Here is a 23,727-nt window from a genome sequence, read left to right as displayed (position 1 = left end):
CCTGGGGGCTGTAGTCTCCCTCTTCGGCGGCCTCGCGTTGGTTCAGGCAGAGACCTCAGTGCTGCATCTTTTAGCCCAGTACTGATCCTGAAAAGTAATTCTAACAGTACTTATCAGTAACTTGAACTTCCGTCCATAGGATATCATTGCCTGCTTTTGTTGAAAAAGTTTCTGTTGATTTTTGAAACTTACAAATATTCCTCTAAAATCAGCCGAACTACGAATTCTGATTTACTCACCTGTTATCAGTAGAGACCTCAGTGCTGCATCTTTGAGCTCAGCTCTGATCCTGAAAAGTAATTTTAACTGTACTTACCAGTAACTTGAATTTCCTTCCATAGGATATCATTGCCTGATTTTTGCTGAAAAAGTTTCTGTGTCGATTTTTGAAACAGACAAATATTCCTCTAAAATCAGCAGAACTATGAATTCCAATTTACTAACCTGTTATCAGGAGAGACCTCAGTGCTGCATCTTTGAGCCCAGTGCGGATCCTGAAAACTAATTCTAACCATACTTACCAGTAACTTGAATTTCCGTCGGCGGGGGAGACTTGCAGCAGGTGGCAGATGGCCCCCAGACCAGGCGGTGTATCAGGGCAGGAAGGGAAATGCTAAGTTCACGAGCAGCCCTCAAAGAAATTCGCCAAGTAAAAACTATCAGATAAAAGTTCAAACAAACAAAGGATTGCAAAGATTAGGGCAGGATAGAAAAAGCATGTCCAGAACCATAGCAATGAATGAAAATCAATATGGCCGCGTCCATTGAGACCACGTGGGTAAGTTTGCGCAATATTTTCACTTCGACCATGCAAAAACGGACTCAATCACGTATTTGCGCCCAACACGAGCATGCAACTAGCGCCCGGAAACGGAAATACGCAACGCGAACACTGAAAACAAGATGGTCGCGCCCATGTACGACTGCATGGGTAACTTCACGTTAGCTGCGCTGAAAACCCCCCGCAAACACGCAAAAATAAAAAATCCGAAAATTCGCACTGATTTGCAAATTTTGCCCATACTTATCCAGTACCTGCTGTACTAATAGTTACTTTATTAGCCCAAGTGGAATCAAAGATTCCATTGATCCTGCCCACTAGATTAAACTAAATCTTTGCCCTTTAAGGTTCTGGTATATGGGCAGGTATTCAGCTCGGGTGAGCTCAAGGAGGATTTCATTTGGTAGCCCTTCCTTGATACCCTACTAAGTCAATGAACTGAGCCATGGGCAAGGAGTCGCACAACATGTATCTGGAAATAACTGAATGGAAACCAGGACTGGTAGGCTCTGTGCGGATCCAAGTATCATTATTAGGGAATCCAGAATATCTTTGTGTGTTTGAATTAGGTAATATATGACACAATGTTCCTTAAGCAGCCTATATATGGATAAGTTCCTTGGCAAGTTGACTATGGGGGGTGTAGCTATGACATGAAGGCTAACAGCAAGTAAAAAATAGTTATGGTTGAAGTGAACCCTTGGTGTGATAGCCACAGACTGTACAAATGCACCCATTGGAGACAAGATCAACATTTAATAAATGATGGTTCCCCGATTCCATCCAGTAAATGTGAAAGGTCAACCCAACATTTCTATTGAATTTAGAAGGTCATATTTCGTCAAATGCTTGTATAGTTTTTCATCCCTTTGGTCTGTATTATAAGGAAGAGAACCATCCTAATGAGTTTGGAAGGGCTGGAGCAGAGTATGATTGGAGCCTAAATTAGCATTAAAATCCACCCAGTAGTGACATTAAAACCTGTAAGTACTGGAAAAGATCTGTTCCACAAGAATTGTAAAGCAGTGGAATAGAGCATCTGCATTGCTGGACTAACTTAGTTATAGAAATGAATAAAAAAAAATATGAATTTTTACAGCGATGACATCCCAAAGAACTCTGTTACAAAAAACGATTTTGGAGGTATAACTGAACTCGCAACGTTTATGATGGAACTTATCATGACAAACAATAAATGAGGATTACTGCTGTCATTGCTGGGTTTTGAATAGATTGGAAAATATGTTGGGTGGAGCTTGCATTAAGAGTGGTTTAAAGTGACAAGAGTTGATACATACAGTGCTGATCATATTGTAAATCTGCCTTGAGGAAGCCCGCAAAGGGCGAAACGCTCTTCGGCTGTGAAGCACTTTGTTTTAAAAGAAATAAAAACCTAATTTTTCTACACAACGGGACTCCCTTGGACTGAGAAGGAGTGTCTGTGCAAAGATACAAATTGAAGAATAGTGCTGAGTGCACAAGGATAAAAGTGACTTGCTGTGATGTGCACTGGTGTTTTTGTCTCTCAAAAAATGTGTATTTCTGAGTGGGTGGTCGGCACAAGATTACCATGTCCAACCTACTAGCTGGAACACAAAAGCTATGAAAACTGCTCCAGGTTATGTTTTCAAGGGACAAGGTTTCAGGAAACTAGATAAAGTAAATCTTTTGCTAATAAACAAGCCAACCCTTGTCCCCCAGTTTGGACATTATGCCTGAGACGTTCCAGAATCCCAGCTTCAACGAAAGTCCTTAACAGTCATTATCCGCACAGATTGTTTGAGTAGTTACAATTTCTTGCTTGACTGGCTGTACCGTCCTATCGGTTAAACCCAGGGTGTTTCACAGGGGATTCATGGGAACACTGGCCAATTGTTGTGGTTGACTCAGTGGTCCGTTGCTGTCAATCCATTTTGTTACGACCAGATAGGGGTTTAAACTGATTGATTCAAGGGATGCCCGCCTGCCCCCAAGGGAAAAAATAGTGTTATGTGCCAGGTTAGATAGCAGCTTGTCCAAGTTTCAAGTGTCTATAAAAAAAAACTAGAGGCAGGAGGCTAATATTCTCCTACATGCCAGTGCCCAGTAGTTGTGAGAGAGTAAGCATCTTGCTAGGGCCGGTTGTGGCAGCTAGTTTTGGTATGTAACTCAGCAACAACAAACATGCAGCTTTCAGGCGGAAGGGTCAAACAGGGTGGGAAGGATTTGGTACTCAGAGCACAGGAACATATTGAATTGGGAAAGCGATGACCAAGTCCAGGAATCAAGCTGACAGGTGCGTGTCTTGGTGAATTCCTTTGGGCCAACCTTGTAGGGGGTCTACAGGTTTTATTAGTAGACATGGCAGTGCTGCCAGGAGGTATGTGAAGCTCCTTCACTGGTAGCAGTGGAAATAAGGGAAAAATGATTGACGGGGCCTCCGGGTGAATGGAGGTAATTATTTGTTGACAATGTTTGGAAATGTTCGCAATCTCTGCTTTCAAACTAACAAATTTCTCAATCAAGGGTGCAATACACTTGTTAAATACTGCTGTAATCTTAACAATTAAAGGCGCACCATTCAGATCGTCACAACAGCCTGTAATTTTCTGATCCAGATCGTATGATGACCCTAAGGGCCCAATTTGGATGTCAGCCGGAGAGCCTATTGCTAGTAGTTGGAGGATCTCCACCTGACATCCTCAGATTTCCCTCCAGCTGCCGTATTGTGGGGGTTCCGGTCCTATTTCTATGGGATCTTTGAGCCCGTTGGAACAGGAGAAGAATAGTAATCCCTTTAAAAACTGCAGAGCCAGCCTCTGCTCCATCTTCGGGATTACGATGTCACCTTCTGACAGCCAATCCATGTCGGCCTTTCTAACATGGATAGGCTATCGGAAACTGACTTTAAGGGCCACTAGCAGTGCCCCCTTACTCCCTGGCCCTCCGCTATGGGGCATGTGGGGCACCCATGGTGCTTCCCTTAACATCCCTGCACCTTGTGGAAGGCACTGTACGACGTAATCGCCCTATGGGTGTTCACATCGCAATAGAGCGATTGGAACCGCCGACCTAAGGTCATACAGTTCCTTTTCCTCAATGGTTCTGTTCACCCAACATTATAATAAGGTCCTTAGTTATCCCTCAAGTATGTGAGCAGCAAATTTCACCTTGCTTTTACGCTTTACAGATGGGTTACTGTTTTGCAGCCTCAGTTGGGATAATGACTCCTCTTCAGGTGATGGACTACAAATTATTATATTTTTATATAATTATTAACTCCACTATCTGCAGTTCACAGCTGTTCAGCTGAATGGATATCAGCAGAAGTAGATGAAAAAAGGCACATTTCCCCTGTCCAAAGTAAAAGCCTTTCTGCCAGATTGATATCCTTACTGATGATGCCAACAGGCCTCACCAAAAACCTGTCTATGGTTGAACTGTGGGTCTCTGTGCCAGCTTTAATGCATGGTGCTTTCTTCTTTAACATGCCTATGGTCCAAATAACAACAAATCTCCCCAAAAAATTAATCTGAAAAAAACAGGCAAGTTCATATGACAATGGCACAGCAAGGAACACAGTGTAGATTGGACAAGCTAGGAAGACACCAAATAAATCAGATTGCCATATTTCCCAATTTACCATGCCAGTGCCACACAGAAACAAAAAGGATGATCTGTTAAAAATAGGGAGGCAGGGGCATAGTTTCGATGCTGATCCAAGATGGTGTGACCGCGCGAAGCTCCGGAGGAACAGGAAGCCTTCTTCACGGCCAGAGACTATTTCCAGCGCTCGTTGAGGGATGAGAATTTTGGTGTCTCTCCCTCATGCAGTGGTAAGTCGCTGGAGCTGTTTTTAACCTATACCGCAATAATTTCAGGGCCATAATGACTCTGAGGGATTTCTCATCATATTAAAGTGATGTCCGCCAATTTGAAAGGCGAGTGCGTTTCCTTTCCAGATATGACACACCGCGCTCCTGTATCTAAGGCAATCTTAATTGTATTAACTTCACACCCCTTCTCAGTGGATTTGTTTTTTCTCTTTGTTTATCCTGCTAGCATATTCGTTTACAAGAAAACATGCTCATTACATTTTGGAACCCTTTTCTCTCAGAGTAATTCATTTTAAGGAAAAGTTTCTTCATTATAAGGCGGTTACGTCAATAATCTTTATTATGTGATCATTAATCACTGTTTATTTGTTTTTTAACCTATATCACTACTATCAGATAGGGAGGTTTTTTGATACATCTCTGTGTGCTTCACTCTTCTAGAGCTGTGGTCTTCTTCTCCTTAGGTGAGTCTAATCCTGCTTTAAATTTTTTGAAGGTTCAACTTACGCACAGCTTTACAAAACCTCCTTTTCTTGTTTATGAGGAGTCTAAGAAACCTTAAACATTCAGCTTCCTCCAAACAAATTGAGAACTCTGACTCAGACTCTACTCATAATGATATGGAAGACAATCCTCCTCATAAATCTGACCATACACCAGGTGCCATTCCAAAATCGCAGTTCTCAAGCAAGATATCTGTGATATCCACCATTACAACCAAAAAAAGACCCTCTGTCTCCATTGCACACCTTCTCAGCTTCAATGGATGCAATTCTTGATGGAATCTGTGCTTTGAAACCCTTCATGAAGGAAACCAATAAAACTCTGCAACATCTGGATAACAAGTGGTCTTCATTGGAATCATGTGTACTCATTGTGGAACAAAAAAAGAAATCACTTCAATCTTCATGCTCGAGCATTTCCTTTCTAGAATCAGAATTATCTCTCCTCAAAAAGCACACTGAAGATTTAGAAAACTGAAGCCATACGAATAACCTCCGTATTTATGGTCTCCCTGAACATATCGAAGGATTCTAACCCGGCTGTTTATTTTTCAGACATTTTTGCCCAAGCTTCTGGAGATGTCTGCTACTACTCCACTTAACATACAACGGGCTCATAGACTTGGTCCCAAGGTCTCAACAAAACCATGTGGATTCATCATGTTCTTCCTGCAATATACTGAGCGCCTACAAGTCCTGTCTACTGTCAAGCCCAAAAAACAAATTTATTGGGATGGTCATCAACTATTTTTCTCTCAGGATGTGGCTAAAGCCACCGCAGATCATTGGAAAACATTTCTTGATCTCCGTAGTCAGCTAAGATCCCTCCAAAATGGTGTTGTGTTCACAAAAGTGTGTTTGGGCATTGCATTCAGAAGTCTGCACCCTAAAAGAAGGAAATAGAATAAATGATGGTTTAAATGTTAAAAATGTGAAAACACAGGTGTGCATCCCGTCTCCCACTACTGTTTAAGATCCCTATAAATGCCAGATATTGACTAATTCATCCATGCCTTTTTAAAGTTAGCTATAATGAAAAGATTACCACTGGCTGCATTATAGAAATTTCTTCGTCAACATGGAGCGGATGTCATGGACACTTCAAAGTCTGCTTGATTGTTATTTAGTTTCATCTTGTATGGCTGTTTCCTTATCTAGGTAATTCTTTGAATGCTGTTTCGCTCTTGTTTAATTTTTATGATGCTCATTTACTAGTATTTTTGTCTCTTTTTTCTCTTTTCCTTTTTTTAGGAAAATATCTTACTCATATTGTCTCCTTTCTTCCTAATACAGGTGTATTATTTCGCTTCCCGTCCCCCATATGGTCTCCTATATATATTGTGTTATCACTGACCCTTCCTGCACTGCGGTTGCTAACCGTTAAGGTTGGCTACTTTTTTTGGATTATTTTTGTGTTAATCCTTACAAATGATACACCTAAAGGCAAATATTTAGCAATATAGTGAATCTTTTCTTCATTTATTTGCATTGCACTCATATCTGTACATTATAATACTTTGACATTCAACACAAAAAAGTTTACATATTCACAAATTAATTTGTTTTATACTGTCGTGAATCCCAATGCATTTCGAGATCATGTGATCTCTTCTTCAGGGGAAATGCAATATGAAAAAAATTATTGTACATGTCAAAATCTTCAAACAAATAGGATCGATACTGATTTTTAAGCAAATAGTGACAAACAACAATTGCCAGAGAACCCATTAAATGATATCAGAAATACATTGGAAATCATTCTGGAGAAAGCAACTGATATGGGTTGGATCAACAATAACACCAAATATTTTCTCACAACCACCTCACCAAGATGCCCAAGAATCTACATGTTGCCAAAGATTCATAGGAACTTACAAAATCCTTCCTTCAGACCCATAGTAAGTGGATGAGGATCTGTTTTTGAACCTTTGGGGCACTATATTGATGAATTTCTTCAACCATTTGTACAAAACTGGCAAACTTATCTTAAAGATACAACCCATTTTTTGCAACTGCTCCAAAACATCTCAGCAGACTGGAAGGATATAACTCTATGTACCATTGATGTAACTTCCCTTTACACCTCAATACCTATTCAGGAAGGGATCGAGGCCTGTGAATGGGCTTTGCTGAAAACCTCTGATTTACCAACCAACAAAGTCTTTTTACTAGAACTCTTGGAATTTTGCCTACGTCACTCATATTTTTCATGGAAATCAGACTATTATCTCCAAACCAGTGGAACTTTCTTGGGTTTTTCAGGAGCCCCAGTTTTTGCCAATATTTTTATGGCTAAATTTGAGAACGACTTCATCTTGTCAGAAACAGCGTGGAAGAAACATTTGATCTTCTTCTGAAGATTCATCGACGACATCTTTTTATTATGGGATGGACCGCAAACTATGCTCAAAGAACAGATCAATGAACTCAACACCAAGAACAGCAGGATAGAATTCACATCTACTATAGATGCGGTACAGATTCCCTTTTTAGATGTCATGATTCACAGAAAAGCACGACAACTAGAAACTACAGTGTTCCACAAACCGACTGATCGCAACAATACTTTGTTATTTACCAGCTTTCATCCTAAAGCCTTGCTACGCAATTTACCTTTCTCACAATTCATGAGAGCTAAACGCATTTCATCTACTGAGCAATATATTGCTAAATATTTGCCTTTAGGTGTATCATTTGTAAGGATTAACACAAAAATAATTCAAAAATAGTAGCCAGCCTTAACAGTTAGCACCCGCAGTGCAGGAAGGGTCAGTGATAACACATCACCTACAACGTACTTTTGATCCACAGGAGGTTAGCGCCCTCCTCCCAACCAAGCACGCACAGTGAAAAAATTTAAAAACTTTTGAAACTAGGGATTACTCAAAGAGAATAGAGTGCGCAGTACAACCCAAAATCCATAACTCCTATATATATTGACATCCTGACCCATCCATGGTTACCTTGATGTTTGGTGGAGTTCGATTGCTGTTATTGTTGTTTTCTGGTGTTGCCACCCTCATTTTGTCATGGTGTTCTGTAAGTATGTTCTTGAGTCGTCATTTGTATGACTTGTACAGCCTTTTTGGTTCCCTTTTTTATCTCTTCTGTTAGGTGTTTTCCTCTATGGTTACTTTCTATCATTTTTGTTTTCATATAATTCATTTAATCTCTCCTTCCTTCATGCTTTCTTTCATTAAATAAATGCCTTATTTCTTTCACTTTTCTTCTTATATCTGTCTTATTCTAACTTCACTTTCACTATTGTAAGCAAATTGATTGTTCATGTTCTGAACTTTAAGTTACATTTTGGGGTACTACTTGGAATATTAAAGGGCTAGGTAACCCTATTAAAAGGCAACAGGTGTTATCTTATCTAGCTAAATTAAAAAATGACATTGCATTTCTTCAGGCATCACATATTTCTGAAGCTGAAGCTTCCAAGTTGAAGAAATATTGGGTGGGTCATGTGTTTAACTCTCCAGCTTTAGGTAAGAAAAATGGGGTTTTAATTTTAGGCCATAAAAATGTGCATGTCTCAGTTGTTCATCAGGAATCTGATATTGGAGGTTGATGGGTTATTGTTAAGCTACTTATAGATAAGATACCTCCAGTCATTTTTAATGTATAAGGTCCTACTTCTGTTGATAAGGTTTTAAGGACAACATTTTTGATAATCTACTTTTAAATGATGATGACTACATTATACTTGGTGGTGACTGTAACGGAACTCAAGATCCCATATTAGACAGACACTCAACATTTAAGTTTATACCTCCTAAAATGTGCTCTCAATTTACTTCCACAGTACGACGCAAATCGTTAGTTGATATTTGGCAACTCTACCATCCAGACCTTCGAAGTACAGTTTTTATTTAGCTTCACATCACTCACAGTCCTGTAATGATTATCTTTTCCTGAGCAAGGTTTTGGCTCAAAATGCTATTCAATCTGAAATTAGATCAATTTTAATCTCAGATCAAGCCCCAGTTCATGTAGATGTAGACCTTATCTCTTTTTCTCCATGCTTATGTAGATTGCGCTTTAAAAAATCCTTACTCCTTGATCCTAAATTTAGTCAACAATTCAAATCCTTTTCCTCTGATGTTTTTGCTATCAAATTAGCCACAGAATCCTCTTTTGTAATGCTAACAATACATTTTGTATCACAAAAGAAAAAGTCCCTAGAGGCCCAATGTACTCAATTACTTAATAACATTAAACAGTTTCAATATACTTAATATCATTCCAGTAATGATTCTTCCTTGAAAAATCATATTGATGCTAAACTTACTTTTAATAGATTATCTACGGATGCTGCTCCTTTTATCTGTTGAAAAGTAGTACTCGCTCTTATGGGGGTCAAAATAAAATGGGGAAACTGCTGGCTAAATATGTAAAAGTAAGAAAAGACAGAACTAGAATAGAATCTTTACTGGGCGATATGGGTACTCTTCTTTTTAAAAGGAAATGGTATTTTAAATGAAATTGTGTCATTTTATGAAAATATATATTCACCTGAAACACAACCAGAACAGTCTTATCTCTCTACTTATTTATAGTCAATTGCTTCTCCTCCCTCCCACCACATTGACTTTGATTCCCTGGGAATTGATAATTCCTTAGCAGAATTTTCTCATGCAGTCTCCGTGTTACGATGAGGGAGGGCACCTGGGCCAGATGACTTTACTATTGTGTTTTATGATCATTTTGCAAAACACCTCCTACCCAATCTTATTCTTTTATTTAAATCTCTTACAGATAAAGGTACATCTCAGGGCACATTCCAAGTACCCCTGACCTGTTTATTTCCAAAAGAAGATGAAGACCATTCTCTCTGCAAGAATTATTGTCCCATTTCCTTAGATTTTGGCACTTCATATTGACCCCGTCCTGCCTGGTCTGATAGGTCCTGAACAAGCTTTGTTACCAGAAGATTAGCCTCTGGCTATTCCCAAATCTATTTCAATTTCTTCAGCGAGGTCTTATCTTTAGATTACCCTATTGCTGCTATTGCTTTAGACGCAGAAAATGCTTTAATTTCTCTGTTATACTCAGGTCCCTAAGCCTCAATATTTGTAAATGGGAAAACCTCAGATTACTTCACATTGTTTAGAGGGTTACGACAAGAGGGTCCCTTATCCTCTTTATTGTTTGTCATAGCACTGGAACCCTTTTTAACTAAAATTAGTCAAGATGCTCATATTTCAGGTTTTCAATTTGGTCCTCAGCCGGTCAAATGTCAGTCTACACTGATGACATTCTCTCATACTGTTCAAACCCTGTAATCTCTTTCTCCCTTTTCTTCAACAAGTAGCCACTTTTTCTCAGCTTTCAGGATATCCACTTAATATCGGGGAGAGAATGTAGCCTTACAGCTAGAGCGGTCGACCTCAAAGCTGGGGAACCGGGTTTGATTTTCGGCAATGACGCTCAACATCTTGTGATTCTGGACAAATCACTCGATCTCCCCGAGCCTAACAAAAATGAATGTGTCCTCATGGAATGGAACTGGCACCCATGTAAAGCACTATGATACCCAATGTCTCGGGTCTAGTTTGCGCTTTATATAGCTCTAAAAAAAATCAAAAATTAAAAATAAATAGATAAATTTGAAGTTTTGCCTTTAAATGTTTTATGTCAAAAACATATTTTTGTCCACCACAGTTTATCATGGCAACCATCTTGGTTCCGACAATTCCTGAAACATTAAAATATAATTTTGATCACATTATCAAAAAATAAAATGATACTATCACACGTCGGCATCCTCTTTTTATCTTGGTGGGGCTGAATGTACTAGATAAAAATGATGCTCTCTCCTCTGATCCTGTATATTATCTCCATGAATCTTGTTCATATTCTTGGGTATTATTTTAAGAAAATTGATTCTCTCTTAACAAAATTTCTTTGGAAAGGCAAACCCACTTGCATAGCTTTGTATTCTTTAAAAAAGGATAAATCTAACTGAGGTCTTAGGTTTCCCGACTTCAAAACTTATCACAGCTGCCTGTTGGCTCTCTTTGGAGTTACCTGTTTAACCTCCTTTGTGGATAAAAATAGAGAAATTTCTTATTGCCCCCTTCGATTTCCAGGAAATCCTTGCTTTACTACTAAAATTTCATCTTTACTTTCCCCTATCATTTTCTCATTCCCGTAAGCTCTTAGTTCCCCCTCACATCATCTTATCCCTAAATTCACTCTTATCAACAGCAATCCATTTGGCATAATAAATCATTACGAATTAAGAACCGTTCTGTATATTGGAGAAATTGGCTTTCTAGGGCTTACGTTGTATATCTCAACTTCTACTTGACGATCAACCCCTTTTATATACTGATCTCCAAGCAAAATTTTCTTTACTAGAGTGCGATATGATCTTTTATGCCCCTCCCTCAACCATTCTCTTCTTACATTACCAAATACTTCCAAATTCCCTGCAAATTCCATAAATCTTTCTCCAATATTGGACACTTCTCCCTCTGCATCCACTATATACAATTCCTTACAATTGCCCCAGGCAGACTCAAATCAAAGATCGAATTGGCTTGAGAAAAAGATTTATTACAAAGTAAGCCAACTACTACATGAGATAAGTTATGGTCTAACTTCACAAAACCTCACGAGCTGGTCATACCAGACAAGCCCTTTTCTTCCTTTATCAACAGGTGTTATTTTCTCCAGTGACTCTAGCATCTTTCTCACCGGATATGTCTTCTACTCGTTGGTCCTGTCCTTGCCCTACTGACAATTTAAAACACGTGTTATTCGAATGCCCACTATCCTCCAATTATGGCAGTTGGTTTGATCCCAAAATAGATAAAGTCACTTTTAGATCCTGGTGGAACGCTGTGTATTTTCATCATAGATTAGATACTAATTATGTTTCCGTTATACCTCTACGATTAAAGGAGATCTTTTATGGCTTCCATTAGCCACATATTAATCTTTATCTGACTTCTATTGTTAAGTCTAGAATGATGATGGATTAAACCCAGATCAGTTGACTGGGGTGAGTGTTTGATTTGCTCAAACGCTTCGTCCATCATTCCCTTGGGTATCGCTTTGTTCGCCCTAAGTTGGCAGGGTATGCCCAGACGTGGGTCCCTTGCTCACTCTGCCACTGGATTCAAGATAGCCTGGCTGATGAGGGTTATGAACCCAAAACCGGTCCCAGGAGGCTTGTTTCCGGTCCAGGGAAGACATGGCTTGGCAGTTCAGGCTGGACTGTTCCCATGAGGCACAGGGTCAGACTGATTTGCATATGGTCATGGATGAACTGTGGTGGTGGAGTGAGCTAAAGAATGATGATGGATTAAACCCAGATCATTTGACTGGGGGTGAGTGTTTGATTTGCTCAAACGCTCCGTCCATCATCCCCTTTGGTATCGTTCTATGGTTAAAGTTATTACTGTATCAGATGATGTATGGAAGCCACCTTAATTTACTCTTTGCCTCTCTTTTCCTAGATGATTTGAAGTTTGTTACACCCCTATATAATTATACCATGCTATTAAGTTTTCCTTATTGTTATGCTTACAGTGTTAAATCATTTATTTTTCTTGTCTTTTACTCTGAATATTATAAATAATACTATATAGCCTTCCTCCCCTTGCCCCTATTGTTTAATACTGTGTATATTCTATTTTGTATACAGCTTGATAGTTATATTCCCATAAATTCTTGTTTTCCCTACAAATTTTATGTTAAATAGGATTTGGTGTATTCATTACATTGCTGTTCTTTTTCTTGTTATTCCATAATAAACTCAAACTTAAAAAAACTTAATAACAAAAATAACAGGGAGGCAGCAGCTCTAAGTACCTCTATGTTTTGAGATCTTCTTGGAGGACTCGAGGCAGAAGAGCCAAGGGGAGACAGTCTCAGTCGGCCATGGACAGGGTCCGTCTTTACTCGGGTGGGAGCCTGAGTGCATCCCAAGCCGTGGGATTCCTGCTGTCAATTCAAGCAGCCACACTAGTGATGCAAGCCCCACCTTCTGCTGACATGTGGGGGTGTGGGCAATGTAGTCCTCCATTCCAGCAAAAGAGGCTCTGCTTCCAGAGATCAGGCCTCCTGCTCAAGGGACTTACCGCTGTCAATTTAAGGCCCCACACTGGTGATGTGCGCCCGCCTTCTCTTTGCATTAGGGCGTGTGGGCAATGTAGTCCTGCCCTCCAGCAACATGGGCTCTGCTTGCAGAGATCAGGAAGCCAACAAGGGCTATAATGGTTAGGTGATTGATAGAATAGAGCACAGTGTTCCATTAGTGTTGTTTGCTGTGACTTCAAATGTTTGGTGTTTTCATAGAGTGTTGTTTGCTGTGACTTCAAATGTTTGGTGTTTTCATAGAGTTTGCATATTTACAAGATGATCTGATATAAATAAAACTACAATGCTGGTGTACTTGTTTTTTGCCCCCTAGGTGTCTGGTTATAGCTAAGTAGTTTCTTTCCTTTCACTTGGTGAAACAACCTAGAAAACGATAGACAGAAAGGGTCAATGGTCCAGATGAAAGTACAAATGTGTATATAACTCTAAAATGTTGCTACTAAATGCCATTTCATTTGATCTTTCTCTTTCTCAGGAATCCAACGGTCCCACTTTAAATTTCTCTTTACTTATTAAATAGGCCCATCATCCATGCTTAAGAAAGTGACTCATGCATGGTCAACATCGGTTATGGGTACCCAAACCAAGCTCTAATTTCTTTTTTTTTTTTATATTTTTTTATTTTTTTCTGTGGCAGAGGCATAAAACATACAAGGACGAAACAGCATCTAATCCATGACAATCATTCACATAGTTGCTAATACATTACTAGCTAAATAAAAAAAAAAGAGAAAGAGAAAACATATAACATATAAAATATATCTTTGCAAATGCAGTCATTATAGAATTAGATCCAATTGTCAATAGGGGACCATATCTTCCTAGCGAAGATCTTCTTTTTCTGTCCCTTCAATTTATAAACTGCTTTGTCCATTCTATAGACATTTAGCAACTTTCCCAACCATTGTTCAAATGATGGTGGATCTATGTCTAGCCATCTAGAAGTAATACAAAAATGATAAACAGACATTCCAATGAAAAGAAAGTATTCTTGATCAACAGATAAACTCTCAGATGGAAAATAGATACCAAAAATAATCACAGAAGGACATAGCTTAATGTTGATATTGAGCAAATTAGTCAGAAACTTTTCAATCTTATCTATATATACCACCAATTTAAGACAGCTGTAAAACATGTGACATGAGTCCGCTGCTAGGGTTCCACAGCGGCTACAATTAATACCTTTCGTGGCTTTCCATTTGGCCAGCTTAGCAGGTGTGTAGTAGAGATCTAGAATAGACATATAATGTTGGCTTTTAAGAGAGCTATTAATTAATGTTTTGTTACTCATCTCAAACGCCCTTACCATATCTATCCCTTCTATACACAATTTTCTTTGCCATTTCTGGGCTTGTTGGTCAAGATCATCATGCAGCCTGTTGACCATTAATTGATAGATTGTGCCAATACGGTTATCCTTCCTACAGCTCTCTAAAATATCGTTAGTCTCCATTGCATCGCTATATAAGAGGGTTTTTTTTCCAAAAAACGACGGATCTGTAAATATTTGAAAAATTCATTCCTGGAAAGGCCAAATGTTTCTTGAAGTTCAGAAAAGGACATAAAATCCCCATTTTGATACAGTTGCCCAATTGAGTGGATCTGTCCCATACGCCATCGATATGTAGGAATGTCTTGAAAAATCCCTGATAATTAAATATTACAACAAATAGGTGTATAAAAGTTGAGTTTTGAAGTTATCCGTAAAGTTTTGTTGATCTGTCTCCAAACTAAAAAGGCAGAAAGAAACACCTTAAATTTTGTTTTTTTGTAATAGCTGGGTTCCATGAATTTCAATAAACATTGACGCGCATGAGCGCCCATAAGCATTTCAAAAATAGAGGGTGCCATAGAGGTTTCGGTAACATGGTCATGAAATAGTAGGACCCTGCTTGTTTTAAGAGTGATAGCCCAGTAATACATTCTGAAGTTCGGAAATCCCAACCCAGCACGCTCTTGCGGAAGAGTACACCACTTTAAAGATCTTCTTGAGCGGCGGTACCCCCACAGAAATCTGGACAACATTCTGTCTATTTTATTGAAAAGAGACATAGAAAAGAATAGGGGAATGGTGCGGAAAAAGTAAAGAAATTTTGGGAAGATCATCATCTTGATGACATTGGTTCGTCCATATAAAGATAAGTGTAAATTGTTTATCCTTTCTAAGGTTCTATTGGTGGATATGAGTAAAGGATCCAAATTTAGTCCAACAATGTCATCAATTTTAGAGGATATAGTTACACCGAGGTATGTGCCAGTAGAATTTAATGGAATATCAGAGGGTGTACCAGTTTCAGAGTGTATAATCTGGGTTTTTGAGATATTGAGCTTATATCCGGAAAATTTCCCAAATTCTCTAGCAACTTCAATTATTTTAGGTAGCGCAGTAGAAGAATCAGAGGTTACAATGGCCACATCGTCTGCGTACGCTAAAACTTTGTGGTCAACCTCGTGAAGTTGGACTGGTGGGATGCCAGGTTCTGTAATTAATCTGTTCAGATAGGGTTCTAAATAAAGGGCGAATAAAAGCGGAGAACAGGGGCAACCTTGTCTGGTCCCCCTGGTGATTGAGAATGGTCTAGAGGTATCAGTGCCTAGTCTTATTACACCCTTGGGATTAGAATAATGTGATTGTACAGCTTTAACAAATTGTGACGGGAAGCCCTTCCATTCTAATGCAGTCCAAAGGAATCCCCAGTCTACTCTGTCAAACGCTTTTTCAGCATCGAGTAGGATCACCCCGACTGGGGATTCCTTCGCTTGAGCCCAATCCAATAATGCAATAACGCGTTTGACATGATCTGTGGTATCCCTGTGTCTGATGAACCCATGTTGGATATGAGAAACCAAACCTGCCATTACGTCATTTAATCTATTTGCAAGGATTTTAGAATAGATCTTACTATCTGCGGTGATAAGAGAAATAGGGCGATAAGAGCCTAATTCTTTTGGGTCCTTGTTCTTTTTTACAAAAATAACTATAATGGCAGTAGACCAAGAGTCAGGAGATTTACCTTGAAATGCTATATTGAAGATTTTTAACAGCTCTGGTTTCAACATGTGTCTAAATGTCCGATAAAATTCAAGGGGTATCTGGTCGGGCCCCATAGCTTTACCCGCCGCAAGACTCATGATGGCCTTTTCGATCTCATCCCAACTTATTGGCCTAGCAAATAAGTCTATATCTTCTGGACACAAAGAAAGTTGGTTAGCATTTTGAAGATAGTTTGCGGGATTAAGAGTCTTATCAACTTCATTATTGTGGTCGTTATACAATGTCTTATAGAAACCATGGAATGCCTCTAATATTCCTTCCCTGCATTCGTGAAATACACCATTCATATCTTTAACACATTGTATTTCATTAGTGGAAGATTTTTGTCGTAGGCGCTGTGCTAAAATTTTTCCAGTGCGCTCGCTAAATTCATAACGTTCAGTTTTATATTGCTTAAATTTTGCTGCTACTTCATCGGCAATATGAATACGCAGACCAGAGCGTTCAGTAACTAGACGTAATTGTGCATCCTCTATTCCTGCATTATTTTTACATGCAGTAGATAAGTCCATCTCGGCTATCCTAATCTTATTAAACCTCTCCTTAAAATCTGTTTGGATTTTTTTCCTCTTATAATTTGCAAAGCTAATTGTCTCTCCCCGTACAATAGATTTAAAAGAGTCCCAAACTACTTGTGGAGAGGCAGTATCATTATTTATTAGAAAATAATCTTTAATAATTGTAGCCATAAATTGAAGATAATCTTCGTCTAATAACAGATTTCTCTGGAATGACCAGGATCTAGTTGGATTTTGACAGTCAGTGGGAAACTGAATCTCAGCAATTATGGGGTTATGATCTGAGATAACTTGCGGTAATATTTCGATACGGATTTTCTCCAAAAACACAGAGGATACAAAAAAATAATCTAGGCGGACAAATTTCCGATGAGGAATAGAAAAAAAAGTATATCCTGGGTCTTTATAATAGAACTTATTCCAGACATCAGTTAGCCCGTTATTTAACACCAAATCTCTAAGTGCTCTATAAGTTCTAATCTTACGACCCGTATATCTCCTCCCTGATTTGATATTCCAGTCAGCTGACATATGGATATTTAGGTCCCCACATACTATTATTGGTTGTGTCCAAGTAGCTAGCTCTATATTCATAGTGTTAAACACTTCAGCATCATCCAGATTGGGGCCATAAAGACAACATATGGTAAATTTACAGCTTCCAATTATTAATTCAGCAAGCCCCCATCTGCCCCATTTATCAGCTGATGTTTTTAAGCACTTCCCGACTCCCTTTCGCATACAGATTGCAACACCTCTTTTAATGCCCATTTGTTTAGACGTAAGCAAGACTTCTAATCCCAAATTATCCAAAAGAAAACGTTTGTCCCAAGAGATATGAGTTTCCTGGATACATAATAAATCAATATATAAAGTTTGGAGCATAGTTCGAAACATAGCAATCTTTTTTAAATCATTAAGACCATTAATATTAATTGTACATATTTTCACCTTTTTATCCATATCGAAAATAGTGAAAAAAAAGAAATGTTAACCATCATCAACACTATATACTCTTTAATATTATCATTTGAATGCCCTGTATTCATCCTTGTATTAAACGCCTCTGCCTTACACCCCCACCACTAACCCTTACCCTTACCCACCCCCACCCTTTTCCCAGAACGCCTCCCCCCACCCTTCCCACTATAGGAGGCACAGGAACTTTCAGTTCCTGAAACGTATGGGTGCCGTGTCCCTGGCCCATAGCGTCCTAACGAAGAGAAAAGAGAAAGAATGGAAAGGGGCGACCACTCGGTCCCCCCGAACGTATGGCGGAGTACCACGATCCCCCCGGGAAGCCATCTTGGGCGGGAGGCGAGTCTCGGCTGGTATGCCCGAAGCGGCGTGGCCGGGGCGCGCTTTCTCCCGCCCTAGAGTGGGCTGGCCTAGACACTGACGCGGCTGGCCACGCCCTTGGGGCAGGCAGGGGCGGGTTTCCGCCCGCCCTGAAGACGGATAAAAGGAGACGCAAGACCAGAAGGCATCCTCTTGTTCCTGTGCTCTGAAGCTGCACCTCCTCGCTGCACGTGAGCTCGAGACGGAACGAAGAGCCAATTTTGAGCGTTGTAATCGTTCTTGTTTGTTTTTCAGATACTCTTTTGGAGAATGCCCAGGAAAGGCGGGAAGGGAATGTCGACCGAGCAGATGCTACGGGTACTCATGAAGGAGATGGCCGAGCTGAAGAAGCGGGTGGCGGAGAGAGAGGGAGAAGGGGGGCCGAAACGTCCCTTGGACGGGGCAGCTCCGGGAGGAAAGGCCAAAAGGCCGAGGAGGGGAGCAGCTGGAGGAGACGTCCCGGTTCCCTGTACCCCGCTCGAAGCGCCAACTCCAGTGCCGGTAGAAGGGAATCCGATTCCCGTGGTGGTCACCCCCGTGTCCAAGGAAGATATGCCGCCCGAGCTGGCAGCACAACTAGCAGCGTGGTTGGGCGAAGGTAGCGAGGGCGCCACGGCTGTCGACGCGCAGGCGCTGATGAAGCAACTGCGTGAGAAACGGGAGGCAGCCAAGGTGTCCGTGCCGGCTGCGGTAGGAGACAAGCCGCAAGGGACAGATTCGACCGCAGAGGCATCGTCCGTTGCAGGTAAGCGGCCATTGCCGATTGCGAGGGACGAGTCAGCACCCTCTCGTAGAGAGAGGTTGGGTCAACATGTGCCTTTGGCTATTAAAGAGAAGATTTGGGCAGGAGAATATGTGAACATCTTCTCGTTGCTTGTTGATCATTATGAGGTGGAGCATGTTAAGGGCCAGAAAGACCTCATGCATCCGAGTGTTTGGCGCGCAAAAATGGCCGCCTTTAAAGTAAATGAAAACATTGGCAATTGGGGCAAAGCATGGGGGATTTTTACGGCGATCTTGGGGGAGCGAAGGCCCGAGTTGCTTCCCGAGTTGCCGACTTATCAGTCGCGAATCATGGGGTACTCGACATCACACCAGGGTAACCATTGGTTCTGCTACGACAATCTTTTTAGAAAGGCTAAGGAGCATGATAAAAGCTTAACCTGGGATTGTTATGACTCTTTATCATGGGATAAAATGAAGGAGACTGGTATGTTAAAAATCCCATTGGTGGGGAGTAATGTTGGCGAATCCTCCCGCCAATTTTCGGGGACGCCCTTTCGATCAGGTACGGGTACCGAGGATTACTCGAGACCTGCCAGCAATACAGGAAAAAGGGGGTTCTGTTGGAATTTCAACAGAGGTAAATGTACTAGGCCCCAGGGATCGTGTAAATTTAAACACAAATGTAGTGGGTGCGGGTCCTCCCATCCTGAGTCCACGTGCAGAGCCAAAACGGGTGATAACGGGGGTAGAGGAGGCGCCAAACAGGTCTAACATAGTCCGAGGGGCGCCTTTACCGACCCCGATTGATACCTTGGCGATGATTCCCTGGCTCAGTGAATACCCGGATCGTACTTCTGCTGGGGTGTTGCGGAACGGGTTTTCTTATGGTTTCCGCATCCCAGTAGGGGACTTTCAGGGCGTGGAGAAATGTAAAAATCAACTTTCGGTCCTGCAGCATACGGCCGTAGTGCAGGATAAGATCCGGAAGGAGGTTACTCGAGGTCGGGTCGCCAGCCCGTTTAGTGTGCCACCGGTGCATAACTTTGTTTGTTCTCCTTTAGGGGTGGTCCCCAAGAAGGACCCGGGTGAGTTCCGATTGATACATAATTTATCGGCTCCACGTGGTCTTTCTGTAAACGAAGTGATAGACCCGGAAGTGTGTTCGGTGCGGTACGCATCCTTCGATGAGGCCGTAGCCATTTTGAATCGCCTGGGGCCCGGGGCGCTGATGGCAAAATCTGATATCGAGTCAGCGTTCCGGTTGCTCCCGGTACATCCAGACGATCAGCGTCTCTTGGGTTTCATGTTTCAGGGTCATTATTACATGGATAGGTGTATGCCGATGGGGTGCTCCATATCCTGTGCCTATTTCGAGAAATTCAGTAGTTTTCTACAATGGGTCTTCACAAAGAAGACGGGTTACCAACATGTAATGCATTACCTCGATGATTTTTTGTTCCTGGGGGCAGCCGGGGATCTTGAATGTGGCCAGGCTTTGGCCGAGTTTTGTGTGTTGATGAAGCAGTTTGGTGTGCCATTGGCGCCAGGTAAGACGGTGGGTCCTTCGACTTGCCTCGAGTTTCTGGGGATCGAGTTGGACTCCAGAGAAGGTTGTTTTCGTTTACCAGCTGACAAAGTGTTGAAGTTCAGGGCAGCCCTGCAAATGTGTATAAGTGGATCTAAGGTTACGCTGCATCAATTACAGCAGTTAGTTGGACAGTTGAATTTTGCCCTGAGGGTTATACCAATGGCCCGCCCCTTTTCCCGTTCGATTGCCCAAGCCATGGTCGGCCTGAAGGAGGGCCATCATCGCACGAGGCTATCGGCTGAGGTCCGCCAGGACATGCGCATTTGGTTGGCATTTCTGGCGGATTTCAATGGTCGAGTCGTCTGGAACAAACCGGCCGTGTCCTCGGAAGAGCTGGGGCTATGGACAGATTCGGCAGGGAGCATAGGTTTTGGTGCCATCTTCGGCACAAGATGGTCGGCACAAAAGTGGCCGGCATGGTGGCATGACAATGGGCTGACAAGTAACATTGCTTTCCTGGAACTTTTCCCCATTTTGGTGGCCCTGAGAACGTGGCCCGAAGGGTTCAAAGATCACTCTGTGGTATTTTGGTCTGACAATATGACCGTGGTCGAGTGTATCAATAGCCAGGCAGCACGATGCAAATTGATTTTGAGACTGCTCAAAGAAATTGTTTTACTGTGTATGCAACTGAATGTGCTATTCAGAGCAAAACATGTCCCGGGGGTAATGAACCAGGCGGCTGACGCACTGTCTCGTTTTCATATGCAGGCTTTCTCGGGTTTCCTTCCCACAGCGGACCCGGAGCCGGCACCCTTTCCCGAAGCTCTCTGGTCTCTCGGTGCCCCGAACTTCGTCACCTCGTGGGAGAGAGTTTAGCACCAAGGACGAGGAAGGCATATGAAGGGGCGTTCCGGTCCTATTTAGCCTTTTTGGGGACTGATAGAGAGGGGCTTTGGGGCCACGAGGAATGGGTGGTGAATTTTCTGATGTCTTTACATATGGCTGGGAAATCGGTGGCTACGGCTCAGAGGCATCGGGCTGCCATTTCCTTTGTTGCCAGGGCTCATGGTATCCAGGACCCGACAGCGTCTTTCGTTGTACAGAAAGCGCTACGTGGGTGGCAACGCCTTGAGGGACGCAGAGTAGATGAAAGGCACCCGATAGGTTTGGATAGGTTGGCCCAGTTATTATCCACACTCCCTGCCACATGTTCATCTCAGTTTGAGACAGTGTTGTTCCGAGCCGCTTTTACGCTGGCATTTCATGGGGGCAATGCGGGTAAGCGAACTAGTGGCGAGGAACAAACAGGACGTGACAGGGGGTTTGTGCCAGGAGCACGTTCAGATCAGAGGAGAATCAATGAATGTCTCCTTTGTCAGGTCCAAGACCGATCAAAGTGGGATGGGTGACTGCATAATCATACGCAGGATTCCCGGGTCCTCCATGTGTCCGGTTAAGTGTTTAGAAGACTACCTAGCACGAAGGGTGGCATCATGGGGGGGGACCTTGTTGAGACACGTGGACGCCACCCCACTGACAAAATTTCAGTTTCAGCGGGTGCTTGCGATGTCGATTGCCGCTGCGGGCTTGAACCCAGGCGAGTTTGGGACCCATTCCTTCCGGATAGGGGCTGCTACAGAAGCTACAGCCAGGGGTCTTAATGTGGAACAAGTGAAACGAGTGGGGCGTTGGTCCTCCAATTGTTATAAAAGGTATGTGCGGTTGCACAGGTTGTGAAGCTGTAATGATGTACTCACGCTTCTTGTTTTTGTTTGGTGTTCAGTTGCGCAAGCCTACGAGGCGGGGCGGACTATGCAGTCGACCCAACACCGGGCCAGCGGTCATACATCACCTGTTGTGAAAAAGGAGGTGTGGGTCGTGGGCCACTCATACGTGAGGCATGCCGCGGACGTATTCAAAGCAGGTGACATGATTCACGTAGCTGGGGAATACGGGTACAGTGTGTCTTTCTACGGAAGAGGCGGTCTCTGTATTGACCAGTTTCAATCATTCTTCGAGGGTTTGTTAGGGCGGACGAGGTCACCGCCGTCTGTAGTCATAGTACATCTTGGGGGCAATGATTTGGTCACCACTGGTAGACGACTTCTTCTGGAGGCGATGCTTTCCACTGTAAGTTGGTTAGCGAGGAGAGTTCCAGGGTGCACAATTGCGTGGTCCCATATGATCCCACGAAAGGTGTGGCGGGGGGCTATTTCTGTTCCTGCTATGAATCATTCTGTTAGAAAGCTTAATAACAAAGTGAGTAGGTTGTTCCGTTCCAAGACTTTGCATTCTATTTCACATGGGTGTATCAATGATGACAGTATGTATTTGGGGGATGGTGTGCATTTGTCTCGGGTGGGGAATGAGTTACTCATAGGAGACTTCTTAGCATGGCTAAAAACGTTATAACATGACCTTTAGGTAGGAGTTTTGTGGGGGGTCCGGATAGCCGGTCAACTATCCGGCCTGTGGCGGTAAGGTCATGATCGGTGAGCACTAATTGGAAGATCCCTATGAGTGGGCGTCACCCAACACAGATGGGAGCGCTCGGGGGAGGTGGCCATTGGCCCCTCAACGGGGAGGCGGTCCCTTCTAAGGATGGGTCGCCGAAAGAAAAGGAAAGGCGGTCAAGGCCCCTTCCTGGATAGGAGGGGTTACAGCCCCCTCCTGGGGAATTTCCCGGGGCCAGGACGTCTGCGACGGCAGATATGGTAAGTTGTGTGGGGTTTGGGGGGGGGTCTACGCTACCTTCTAGATACCTCACACGAGTCCTCGGATGACCTTTAAGTGGCGTCGAGTTTTATTGGGGCCCCCGTCAAGTCAAGGGAAATTTGTAGTTGCACTTGAGGTACGCCTCTGTGCTGTCGCCCCTCACAAGTGGGGGGTTATTTCTGGTTTAGGGATCTTGACACCGGTTACGACCTTGCCGTTGGCCCTTAAACGTTAGGATGTACAATTTCAAAATTTCAAGTAAATGTTTTGTAGGATGTTAGTTCGGCTAGGAGAACCTCTGTATTAGAGAATCTGTTAAGGTTAGCCAAACATCGCAATGTGGTAATGAAATTGTACATTAATATGAAACTGTTGATTTTATGTTTTAATTTTGTTTCATATTTTAATAAATACGGCCGGGAGGGTCACTCCCTCCCTCTTCCAAAAACTTCAGAACTGTTTCCGGTTTCCCTTCCATTGGGGATTGTGTTGAGAGGGGGTGGCGGGTATCTCAGCCATATGGAAAGGGGCGACCACTCGGTCCCCCCGAACGTATGGTGGAGTACCACGATCCCCCCGGGAAGCCATCTTGGGCGGGAGGCGAGTCTCGGCTGGTATGCCCGAAGCGGC

This window comes from Lissotriton vulgaris, chromosome 4_1 (genome assembly GCF_964263255.1).
Source record: "Lissotriton vulgaris chromosome 4_1, aLisVul1.2, whole genome shotgun sequence".
NCBI classification, from domain to species: domain Eukaryota; kingdom Metazoa; phylum Chordata; class Amphibia; order Caudata; family Salamandridae; genus Lissotriton; species Lissotriton vulgaris.
This window is presented reverse-complemented; position numbering follows the sequence as displayed.